Below are 12564 nucleotides of genomic sequence, written 5' to 3'. Positions count from 1 at the left end.
AAAATTCTGATTTTTCTAACTGTAAAGTCTGTGTCCCTCAGAATTAGGATATATTAACAACTTTAATAACTACTTCCTCTTCTCCATGTCCTCTGCCTTTCTCTCCTTCTCCTTTTTCTTCTGCATATTGTATTTTTTCTTCTCATATACTCCTTTTAAATTCACCTATATAGCGTGTGGTAGAGGGCTCCAAGATCAATGATTACTAAGCCATGCTTTACTGACTTACAACAGGAATTCTCATTTATTTCATTCATTTATTCATTTCTCACAAAATACAAGGCAATGAGCTCCCCAAATAAGTTGCAATCATTATTTTGGAACACTGCTAGTCTTCAGAAAACTCTTTTTTATCATACACACGAAGACAGCAGGGGCCCTTCCCATGCCCTCTACATCTTCTTTAGACCTAATGGGAAGAAGCACCTGACAAGACAATTTTCAGGTAATCTCAGCTTCAATGCAATAAATGTGTAGGTACTGAACTTGAAAGCTTGTGACATTTGACAGAATATCAATGAAATTGTTATGCACAGCTACAGTTTGGACTGACTATGTAAAATTACATCACAGAAGATGAATGACAGTGTTTCAACAGCTATGAAATGATAACCTTGTTGGCTATGTTTAAGTTTGCATGGCAGAGAAAACTAGAAAATGTCCCCTGGAACCACTTAGAAATGCAGTCAAGTCATATTTGCAATTGCATGGATGTGACTTCCCATGAAACTGTTAAAACAGAATAGCAAGGGAACAGAATAAAATACGAAGACAAAACAGTTTCTCAATTTGTTAGCTGCGCATGATAATCACTTTGTTCCTGCTTTATTAATTCAATTGTCATATAATTCATTGCTGTAAATTGCACCCCTAAAACCTGTGTGATCACAAACTTAAAGGTGGTGCAGAGAGAATGTAAACATTTGAAGTTGATGGATCAAGTTCTCTTAAACATTCTCTTTAAGACACCAAAAATTTCTTAAAAAGTGAAAGAAAACCAAAAAACAAAAACAAAGCCACTAAATTTTCATCCCAATTCTCCAAAGTTAGCCCCATCAACACAAATCATCCCTGGAAGCCCTGAAATGCTTCTATGGATTTTGATAGGTAAGAATCCTTGATTAAACCTACGTCTTTTTGGTGCCGCAATTTACCACATTCAGACCTTAGTTCTTCCTTTGAACAGTGTCAAACCAATAATACTTATTTCTGGAAATGTATGCACGAAAGCCAAAGCCAAAGCCATGGCTTGAGAGGGCTACGCCCACACTCTTGAAAAAGGCAGAGTTCACCACGCATAAGTGGCAGGAAGGTCGCTCCAAAAGAACATCAACACATAAAGTAATCATTAGGAAGCGAAAAGGTTACTGGAGGCAGATTGCCCTAGAAACTAGGGAATATGGACCGATGAATCTCAGCTTTAGACCAAGGCACCCCCTCTGTCTATGTGAAACTGAGCATACTTATTCAAATGGGTATGTGTGTGTGCATGTGGGAATCCAGTGGAATGATATACTGAGAAGTGGATCATCCACAATAATCTAGTCTCGGGAAGTCACTAAAGTTTATTGTAAATAAATATGAGGGAAGAATGTGTTCTTTTCTCTTGCATCACAGACTCTAAAAGTTTTTTCTTTCTTTTTTTAAGGGAATTTGTCAGAAATCCAGAATGATTATAGGAAAGATTAAACAGCTTCAAATGGGTAACGAGAAAGGGGAATAAAGAATGAATCTGGATTTCCTCTCTATCATAAAAGAACTTTCCTTAATGTATAACTCACAAGTTTGGGGGAGGGACAGGTGGGGAGGATTATATTAAGGATATTTTTAATGAAAATAGCACAAAGCTGTATCACAGGAGATGATATATTCTGGTCATTAATGCCTTTACATATGGGATAAAAGTTCAAGTTCCTGGGAATTCTGCAGAAGCCAAATCCTCCGAATAAAATATTGATACTAAGAAAGCAAATTTATGTACTTTCCTAGCTGGTACTAGACTAGAAACTCCCAATGAGTCCTTCACAATAACATTTATTTTAGGGTGGTTTATGGTTGGGTGTTCTTGTTTTGGGGATTTTTTGTTTGTACGGTTTTGTTGTTGTTTTTTGGTTGGTGTTTTCTGGCTGTTGTTTTGGACTTTAGGTGTCTCGTTTCAGTGCTGGCCTATGAATAGCCCTTGTCATGGACCTGTGAGAGACATTTTTTTTTTTTTTGGTGATAACTACTCACAAATATATCTCTAAGATATAAAGTATTTAGAGGCTTAAATTCACTAGCTGCTGCCAGCTTATTCCATCCAGAATCTGCTCAAATACATATGAGACAGGAGATGAAGTTTCTTGCTTAAAAATATCCTTTCCAACACTTGATAATATCCAACCCTCTAACTTTTGTCAATCTGATGGATGTTAAATCAAATTTCATTTTTGTTTTAATGTGCAACTTCTGATAGCTAATATTGTTGAGAATTTCTCCACAAATTTGATAGCCATTATGGTTTCCCAAGAATTGTCTCTTTATATCCTGTATATTTTTTGATTGGTTTTATTTTCCTTGTTAATTTTCAATATTTTTCAGGTACCAAAACAGTCATTAATACCAAATACAGATGATCCCCCCAGAATCAAAATCATTAAATCAATATTTTTGATAATGAATAGGAATTCAGAAAGCAAAATCCTTCCCATCAAAGCCAAATAAAGAATAAAAACAACTAGCAAGATGTTTTAGAAGAGGGATCAAAAACTTTTTCTGTAAAGGACTAGCTAGTAAATTTTTTGAGGATTTGCAATAATTACTTCTAATACTATATTACCAGGAATTTCCATTATTCTTATATTACAAATTATAGGGCATTATGAACCATTGTCGTATCTCCAAACAGGAAAGAAAGCCATCCACATTTCCCTTTAGATTCGTAATTTTATGTCACTTGTTCATGTCTCTCCTATTAGAATATAAAACCTTGAGGCCAGGAGTTTTAATTGACAAGCAATTAGGAAATCATAAGATTCTCAAACGATTGACTAAATTCATAAGAATATGAAACGATTGACTAAAACAAGCAATTTTGCCATGCTGCCTGTTCACGTGTCTCACATACTGAAATTAAATGGTTTCATAAAAATAGATTAAGAAGAAATTGGTACACTACTATATATACAATAGATAACCAGCAAGGACCTACTATATAGCATAGGGAACTTTACTCAATATTTTGTAATAACCTATAAGGGAAAACAATCTGAAAAAAAATTGACATATATGTATGTATAGCTGAATCACTGTGCTGTACACCTGAAACTAACACAACATTGTAAATAAACTATATTTCAATTTAAAAAATGAACAAATAAATAAAATATTTAAAAATATTTTTTAAAAATTTTAAAGAAAAAAAAAGAAGAAGAAATAGCAAGTACTTACATAGGTATCTACTCTAACAATGTCCAAATGGGTAGAATTGCTGTATCCCCATTCATCAGTCAGAATAAATGTGCTGAAAGACCAAAAGAAACATGCTATGTCTATTCGTCTCTGTTTCTCTTCACTTAACACAGGAATAGGTCATAATTTTCCTACATCATTAAAAAAAATAAAAGTAGGCTAGTATCGTAACTCCAATGAATATTGTCTCTTGTACTGGTCATACAACAAAGATGCTAAGGGACATGCCTCCTGGGTCTCCTCCCATCAAAGCTAAGTAATGTTTCTGCACTAAAAGCTAAAGTTGACTCACTTAAAGTGAATACTTTAGGCTTTGCAGTTCATAGGTCTCTGTCACAATTACACAACTTTGCCTTTGTAGCATGAAAGCACAGGCAATATGTAAATGCATGAACATGTCTGTGTTCCAATATAACTATGTACAGACACTGAAATTTGATTTTCATATGGTTTTCATGGGTCATGAAACACTACTTTTGATTTTTTTTTCAAACATTTAGAAATGTAAAAACTATTCTTGGCTCATGAGCTGTACAAAGAAACAGGTGACAGGCCACATTTGGCTCACAGAATGTTGTTTGCCAACCTCTGCTCTAGACTGCTCTCTCCATGTGTCACACCATATTAGTCATATTTTAGCTGATTGCTGTTGCCAGTCTAATCCTGAAGATAATAAACACCTTCCCTCCCCTCCCCTCCCCCTTCACACCCTCCCGTCCCTTCCCTTTCCCTTCCCTTCCCTTCCCCTTCCCTTCCTCTTCCCTTTGGCCACCTACACCATGTTCCATTGTCCCAGTCTCTTTCTGTCCCTGTCTTTCCAAATGGTAAAAAGAACTATTCATTCACTGTCAGGAAATCAACATTTTGGAGGGAAAAGTCTGGCTTCCAAGCAGTATCTTCAGGAACACAAACCTCCAGGGAAAAGAATGTTCTTTCTATGGTGCTTTCTGTCACTTTGATTTAAAATTATCTCCCACCACAGCAGAGTGGCAATACTTCAGAGACTGCTGGATATTGGATGCTCTCATACCTAACCCTGCACAGTCCACTTCATGTAGGTTACACTAGCAAGATAGCCTCCTACATAGGAGAAGAAAGCTGACTCTGAAAATGATAAAGGATGGCAACTTTCACCCGGAAGGGATTTTAAAAAATCATAATCTGCTGTAAAATTACCAGCACTGTCATTAAGATGTGATTAAGAACCTTCAAGGCATTAAGAATCTTCCAAGATGGCCGAGGAGTAAGATGTGGAGATCACCTTCCTCCCCACAATTACATCAGAGAAACATCTACATTTGGAACAACTCCTACAGAACACCTACTGAATGCTGGCAGAAGACCTCAGACTTCCCAAAAGGCAAGAAACTCCCCACGTACCTGGGTAGGGCAAAAGAAAAAAAACAGAGACAAAAGAATAGGGACGGGACCTGCACCAGTAGGAGGGAGCTGTGAAGTAGGTTTCCACACACTAGGAAGCCCCTTCGCGGGCAGAGACTTCGGGGGGCGGAGGGGGGAAGCTTCAGAGCCACAGAGGAGAGCGCAGCAACAGGGGTGCGGAGGGCAAAGTGGAGAGATTCCCGCACAGAGGATCAGTGCCAACCAGCACTCACCAGCCCGAGAGGCTTGTCTGCTCACCCGCCGGGGCGGGCGGGGGCTGGGAGCTGAGGCTCGGGCTTTGGAGGTCGGATCCCAGGGAGAGGACTTGGGCTGGCTAAGTGAACACAGCCTGAAGGGGGCTAGGGCGCCACAGCTAGCCGGGGGGGAGACCGGGAAAAAGTCTGGACCTGCCTAAGAGACACGAGACCATTGTTTCAGGGTGTGTGAGGAGAGGGGCTTCAGAGCACCGCCTAAACGAGCTCCAGAGCTGGGCACAAGCCACGGCTATCAGCGTGGACCGCAGAGATGGGCATGAGACGCTAAGGCTGCTGCTGCCGCCACCAAGAAGCCTGTGTGCGAGCATAGGTCACTCTCCATACCTCCCCTCCTGGGAGGCTGTGCAGCCCGCCACTGCCAGGGTCCCAGGATCCAGAGACAACTTCCCCAGGAGAACGCACGGCGAGCCTCAGGCTGTTGTAATGTCACGCTGGCCTCTGCCGCCACAGGCTCGCCCAGCATTCCGTACTCCTCCGTCCCCCCAGCCTGAGTGAGCTAGAGCCCCGTAATCAGCTTCTACTTTAACCCCTTCCTGTATGAGTAAAGAACAGATGTCCTCAGGCAACCTACACACAGAGGCAGGTCCAAATCGAAAGCTGAAGCCCAGGAGCTGTGCGAACAAAGAAGAGAAAAGGACCTTTCTCCCAGCAGCCTCAGGAGCAGCAGATTAAATCTCCACAATCAACTTGATGTACCCTGCATCTCTGTAATACCTGAAAAGACAACGAACCATCCCAATATTGAAGCAGTGGACTATGGGAGCAAATGTAGACTTGGGGTTCGCTTTCTGCATCTAATTTGTTTCTGGTTTTATGTTGATCTTAGTTTAGTATTTAGAGTTTATTGTCATTGCTAGATTTGTTTATTGATTTGGTAGCTCTCTTCCATTTTTTTTTTTTTTTACATATAGATATGTATTACTCTTCCCTTTTTCGCTTTTTGTGAGCGTGTATGTGCATGCTTTTTTGTGTAATTTTGTCTGTATAGCTTTGCTTTTACCATTTGTCCTAGGGTTCTATCTTTCTTTCATTTTTTTTTTTGTATAGTTTTTAGCACTTGTTATCATTGATGGACTTGTTTTTTCGTTTGGTTACTCTCTTCTTTCTTTTTCTTGTTTTTTGCGGTACGCGGGCCTCTCACTGTTGTGGCCTCTCCCATTGCGGAGCACAGGCTCCGGACGCGCAGTCTCAGCGGCCATGGCTCAGCTGCTCCACGGCATGGGGGATCTTCCTGGACCGGGGCATAAACCCGTGTCCCCGGCATCGGCAGGCGGACTCTCAACCACTGCACAACCAGGGAAGCCCTTTTATTACATTTTAATTTTTAAATTTTTAACAATTTTTAAAAAATTATTTCAATAACCTTATTTTATTTTATTTTCTTCTTTCTTTCTTTCTTTCCTCACCCTTTTCTTCGGAGTCATGTGGCTGACAGGGTCTTGTTGCTCTGGCTGGGTGTCAGGTCTACGTCTCTGAGATGGGAGAGCCAAGTTCACGACATGGGTCCACCAGAGAGCCCTGGCTCCACGTAATATCAAATGGCAAAAGCTCTCCCAGAGATCTCCATCTCAACACTAAGACCCAGCTCCACTCAACAATCAGCAAGCTTCAGTGCTGGACACCCTATGCCAAACAACTAGCAAGACAGGAACACAATGCCACCCATTAGCAGAGAGGCTGCCTAAAATCATAATCAGGTCACAGACACCCCAAAACACACAAGATGCGGTCCTGCCCACCAGAAAGACAAGATGCAGCCTCATCCACCAAAACACAGGCACCAGTCCCCTCCACCAGGAAGCCTACACAACCTACACAACTGAACAAACCTTAGCCTCTGGGGGTAGACACTAAAACAACAGGAACTACGAACCTGCAGCCTGCAAAAAGGAGACCCCAAACACACTAAGTTAAGCAAAGTGAGAAGGCAGAGAAACACACAGCAGATGAAGGAGCAGGTAAAAACCCACCAGACCAAACAAATGAAGAGGAAATAGGAAGTCTACCTGAAAAAGAATTCAGAGTAATGACAGTAAAGATGATCCAAAACCTTGGAAAAAGAATGAAGAAAATACAAGAAATGTATAACAAGAAGCTAGAAGAACTAATGAGCAAACAAACTGAGATGAATAACAATAAATGAAATTAAAAATTCTCTAGGAGGAATCAACAGCAGAATAACTGAGGCAGAAGAACGGATAAGTGACCTGGAAGATAAAATAGTGGAAATAACTACTGCAGAGCAGAATAAAGAAAAAAGAATGAAAAGAATTGATGACAGTCTCAGAGACCTCTGGGACAACATTAAATGCACCAACATTCAAATTATAGGGGTCACAGAAGAAAAAGAGAAAAAGAAAGGGACTGAGAAAATATCTGAAGAGATTATAGTTGAAAACTTCCCAAACAAGGGAAAGGAAATAGTCAATCAAGTCCAGGAAGCACAGAGAGTCCCATACAGGATAAATCCAAGGAGAAACACGCCAAGACACATATTAATCAAACTATCAAAAATTAAATACAAAGAGAAAATATTAAAAGCAGCAAGGGAAAAGCAACAAAAAACATACAAGGGAATCCCCATAAGGTTAACAGCTGATCTTTTAGCAGAAACTCTGTAAGCCGGAAGGGAGTGGCAGGACATATTTAAAGTGATGAAAGGGAAAAATTTACAACCAAGATTATTCTACCCAGCAAGGATCTCATTCAGATTCAACAGAGAAATGAAAACCTTTATAGACAAGCAAAAGTTAAGAGAATTCAGCACCACCAAACCAGCTTTACAACAAATGCTAAGGGAACTTCTCTAGGCAGGAAACACAAAAGAAGGAAAAGGCCTACAAAGACAAACCCAAAACAACTAAGAAAATGGTAATAGGAACATACATATCGATAATTACCTTTAGTTTAAATGGATTAAATGCTCCAACCAAAACACACAGACTGGCTGAATGGATACAAAAACAAGACCCGTACATATGCTGTCTACAAGAGACCCACTTCAGACCTAGGGACACATACAGACTGAAAGTGAGGGGATGGAAAAACATATTACATGTAAATGGAAATCAAAAGAAAGCTGGAGTAGCAATTCTCAAATCAGACAAAATAGACTTTAAAGTAAAGACTATTACAAGAGACAAAGAAGGACACTACACAATGATCAAGGGACCAATCCAAGAAGATATAAAAATTTTAAATATTTATGCCCCCAACATAGCAGCATCTCAATACATAAGGCAAATGCCAAGAGCCATAAAAGGGGATATCAACAGTAACACAATCACAGTAGCGGACTTTAACACCCCACTTTCACCAACGGACAGGTCATACAAAATGAAATCAAATAAGGAAACACAAGCTTTAAATGATACATTAAACAACATGGACCTTATTGATATTTATAGGACATTCCATCCAAAAACAACAGAATACACTTTCTTCTCAAGTGCTCATGGAACATTCTCCAGGATAGATCATATCTCAGTCACAAACCAAGGCTTGGTAAACTTAAGAAAATTGAAATCATATCAAGTATCTTTTCCAACCACAACACTATGAGCTTAGATATCAATTACAGGAAAAACCTGTAAAAAATACAAACACATGGAGGCTAAACAATACACTACTAAATAACCAAGAGATCTCTGAAGAAATCAAAGAGGAAATCAAAAAATACCTAGAAACAAATGACAATGAAAACATGACGACCCAAACCCTATGGGATGCAGCAAAAGCAGTTCTAAGAGGGAATTTTATAGCAATACAATCCTACCTCAAGAAACAAGAAACATCTCAAATAAAAAAACCTAACCTTACACCTAAAGCGATTAGAGAAAGAAGACCAAAAACACCCCAAAGTTAGCATAAGGAAAAAAATCATAAATATCAGATCAGAAATAAATGAAAAAGAAATGAAGGAAACAATAGCAAAGATCAATAAAACTAAAAGCTGGGGCTTCCCTGGTGGCGCAGTGGTTGGGGGTCTGCCTGTCGATGCAGGGGATGCGGGTTTGTGCCCCGGTCCGGGAGGGTCCCACAAGCCGCAGAGCACCTGGGCCCGTGGGCCGTGGCCGCTGAGCCTGCGCATCCGGATCCTGTGCTCCGCAACGGGAGAGGCCACGGCAGTGAGAGGCCCGCATACCGCAAAAAACAAAAAACTAAAAGCTGGTTCTTTGAGAAGATAAACAAAATTGATAAACCATTAGCCAGACTCATCAAGAAAAAAAAGGGAGAAGTCTCAAATCAAGAGAATTAGAAATGAAAAAGAAGAAGTACCAACTGACACTGCAGAAATACAAAGGATCATGAGAGATTACTACCAGCAACTACATGTCAATAAAATGGACAACCTGGAAGAAATGGACAAATTCTTAGAAAAGCACGACCTTCTGAGACTGAACAAAGAAGAAATAGAAAATATAAACAGACCCATCACAAGCACTGAAATTGAAACTGTGATTAAAAATCTTCCAACAAACAAAAGCCCAGGACCAGATACCTTCACGGTGAATTCTATCAAACATTTAGAGAAAACTAACACCTATCCTTGTCAAACTCTTCAAAAATATAGCCAACTCATTCTACAAGGCCACCATCACCCTGAAACCAAAACCAGACAAAGATTTCACAAAAAAAGAAAACTACAAGCCAATATCACTGATGAACACAGATGCCAAAATCCTCAACAAAATACTAGCAAACAGAATCCAATAGCACATTAGAAGGATCATACACGATGATCAAGTGGGGTTTATCCCAGGAATGCACGTATTCTTCAATATTCACAAATCAATCAATGTGATACACCATATTAACAAATTGAAGCAGCAAAAACATATGATCAACTCAATAGATGCAGAAACAGCTTTCAACAAAATTCAACAGCCATTTATGATAAAAACTCCCCAGAAAGTAGGCATAGAGGGAACTTACCTCAACATAATAAAGGCCATATATGACAAACCCACAGCCAACATCATTCTCAATGGTGAAAAACTGAAACCATTTCTTATAAGATCAGGAACAAGACAAGGTTGTTCACGCTCACCACTATTATTCAACACACTTTTGGAAGTTTTAGCCACAGCAATCAGAGAAGAAAAAGAAATAAAAGGAATACAAGTCGGGAAAGAAGAAGTAAAGCTGTCACTGTTTGCAGATGACATGATATTATACATAAAGAATCCTAAAGATGCTACCAGAAAACTACTAGAGCTAATCAATGAATTTGGTAAAGTAGCAGGATACAAAATTAATGCACAGAAATCTCTGGCATTCCTATACACTAATGATGAAAAATCTGAAAGTGAAATCAAGAAAACAGTCCCATTTACCATTGCAACAAAAAAATAAAATACCTAGGAAGAAACCTACCTAAGGAGACAAAAGACCTGTAGGCAGAAAAGTATAAGACACTGATGAAATAAATTAAAGATGATACAGATAGATGGAGAGATATACCATGTTCTGGGATTGGAAGAATCAACACTGTGAAAATGACTATACTACCCAACACAATCTATAGATTCAATGCAATCTCTATCAGACTACCAATGGCATTTTTCACAGAACTAGAATAAAAAAATTTCACAATTTGTATGGAAACACAAAAGACCCTCAATAGCCAAAGCAATCTTGAGAAAGGAAAACGGAGCTGGAGGAATCAGGCTCCCTAACTTCAGACTATACTACAAAGCTACAGTAATCAACACAGTATAGTACTGGCACAAAAACAGAAATATAGATCAATGGAACAGTATAGAAAGCCCAGAGATAAGCCCACGCACATAGGGTCATCTTGTTTTTGATAAAGCAGGCAAGAATATACAATGGAGAAAAGACAGCCTCTTCAATAAGTGGTGCTGGGAAAACTCGACAGCTACATGTAAAAGAATGAAATTAGAACACTCCCTAACACTAAAAAAAATAAGCTCAAAATGGATTAAAGACCTAAATGTGAGGCCAGACACTATAAAACTCTTAGAGGAAAACATAGGCAGAACACTCTATGACATAAAACACAGCAAGGTCCTTTTGACCAATCTCCTAGAGAAATGGAAATAAAAACAAAAATAAACAAATGGGACCTAATGAAACTTAAAAGCATTTGCACAGCAAAGGAAAACATAAACAAGATGAAAAGACAACCCTCAGCAAGGGAGAAAATATTTGCAAATGAAGCAACAGACAAAGGATTAATCTCCAAAATTTTCAAGCCACTCATGCAGCTCAATATTAAAACAAACAAACAAAAAAAACAAAAACAACAACCCAATCTAAAAACGGGCAGAAAACTTAAACAGACATTTCTCCAAAGAAGATATACAGATTGCCAACAAACATATGAAAGGATGCTCAACATCACTGATCATGAGAGTAATGCAAATCGAAACTACAATGAGATATCTCCTCACGCCCATCAGGATGGCCATCATAAAAAAATCTACACACAGTAAATGCTGGAGACGGTGTGGAGAAAAAGGAACCCTCTTGCACTGTCGGTGGAAATGCAAATTGATAGAGCTACTGTGGAGAACAGTATGGAGGTTCCTTAAAAAACTAAAAATAGAACTACCATACGATCCAGCAATCCCACTGCTGGGCATATACCCTGAGAAAACCATAATTCAAAAATAGTCATGTACCACAATGTTCATTGCAGCTCTATTTACAATAGCCAGGACATGGAAGCAACCGAAGTGTCCATCAACAAATGAATGGATAAAGAAGATGTGACACATATATACAATGGAATATTACTCAGCCACAGAAAGGAAACTGAGTTATCTGTAGTGAGGTGGATGGACCTAGGGTCTGTCCTACAGAGTGAAGTAAGTCAGAAAGAGAAAAACAAATACCATATGCTAACACATACACATGGAATCAAAAAAAAAAAAAAAATAGTGCTGAAGAAGCTAGAGGCAGGACAGAAATAAAGATGCAGGCGTAGGGGTTTCCCTGGTGGCGCAGTGGTTGAGAGTCTGCCTGCCAATGCAGAGGACATGGTTTCATGCCCTGGTCCGGGAGGATCCCACATGCCGCGGCGCAGCTGGGCCTGTGAGCCATGACCACTGGGTCTGCGCGTCCGGAGCCTGTGATCCACAACGGGAGACGCCACAACAGTGAGAGGCCCGCGTAACGCAAAAAAAAAAAAAAAAAAAAAAAAAGATGTAGAGAATTGACTTGAGGACACAGGGAGGGGGAAGGGTAAGCTGGCATGAAATGAGAGAGTGGCATGGACATATATATATACATTACCAAATGTAAAACAGATAGCTAATGGGAAGCAGCCGCATAGCACAGGGAGATCAGCTCGGTGCTTTGTGACCACCTAGAGGGGTGGGATAGGGAGGGTGGGAGGGAGAAGCAAGAGGGAGGAGATATGGAGATATATGTATATGTATAGTTGATTCACTTTGTTATAAAGCAGAAACTAACACACCATTGTAAAGCAATT

The 12564-nt window shown here is 39.5% G+C and overlaps 1 protein-coding gene across 50 annotated transcripts in view; it reads right to left on the bottom strand.

The window, feature by feature from the left end:
• The window catches only part of LOC307184329 (teneurin-2-like), a 2867364-nt gene that overhangs the window by 518411 nt on the left and 2336389 nt on the right, over positions 1-12564 (bottom strand). For 2 of the 50 annotated variants that reach the window (XM_079917745.1, XM_079917774.1), the window contains one exon: positions 3430-3502. The exons of the other annotated variants lie outside the window; for them this stretch is intronic. The gene's annotated coding sequence lies outside the window, so the exon portion shown is untranslated. The remainder of the gene's footprint in view (positions 1-3429; positions 3503-12564) is intronic. 50 annotated transcript variants of the gene reach the window in all.

This window comes from Stenella coeruleoalba (assembly GCF_951394435.1).
Source record: "Stenella coeruleoalba genome assembly, chromosome: 3".
In the NCBI taxonomy this organism is placed as follows: Eukaryota; Metazoa; Chordata; class Mammalia; order Artiodactyla; family Delphinidae; genus Stenella; species Stenella coeruleoalba.
Note: the sequence above shows the minus strand (reverse complement) of the source record. Positions and strands in the feature narration are given on the sequence as shown.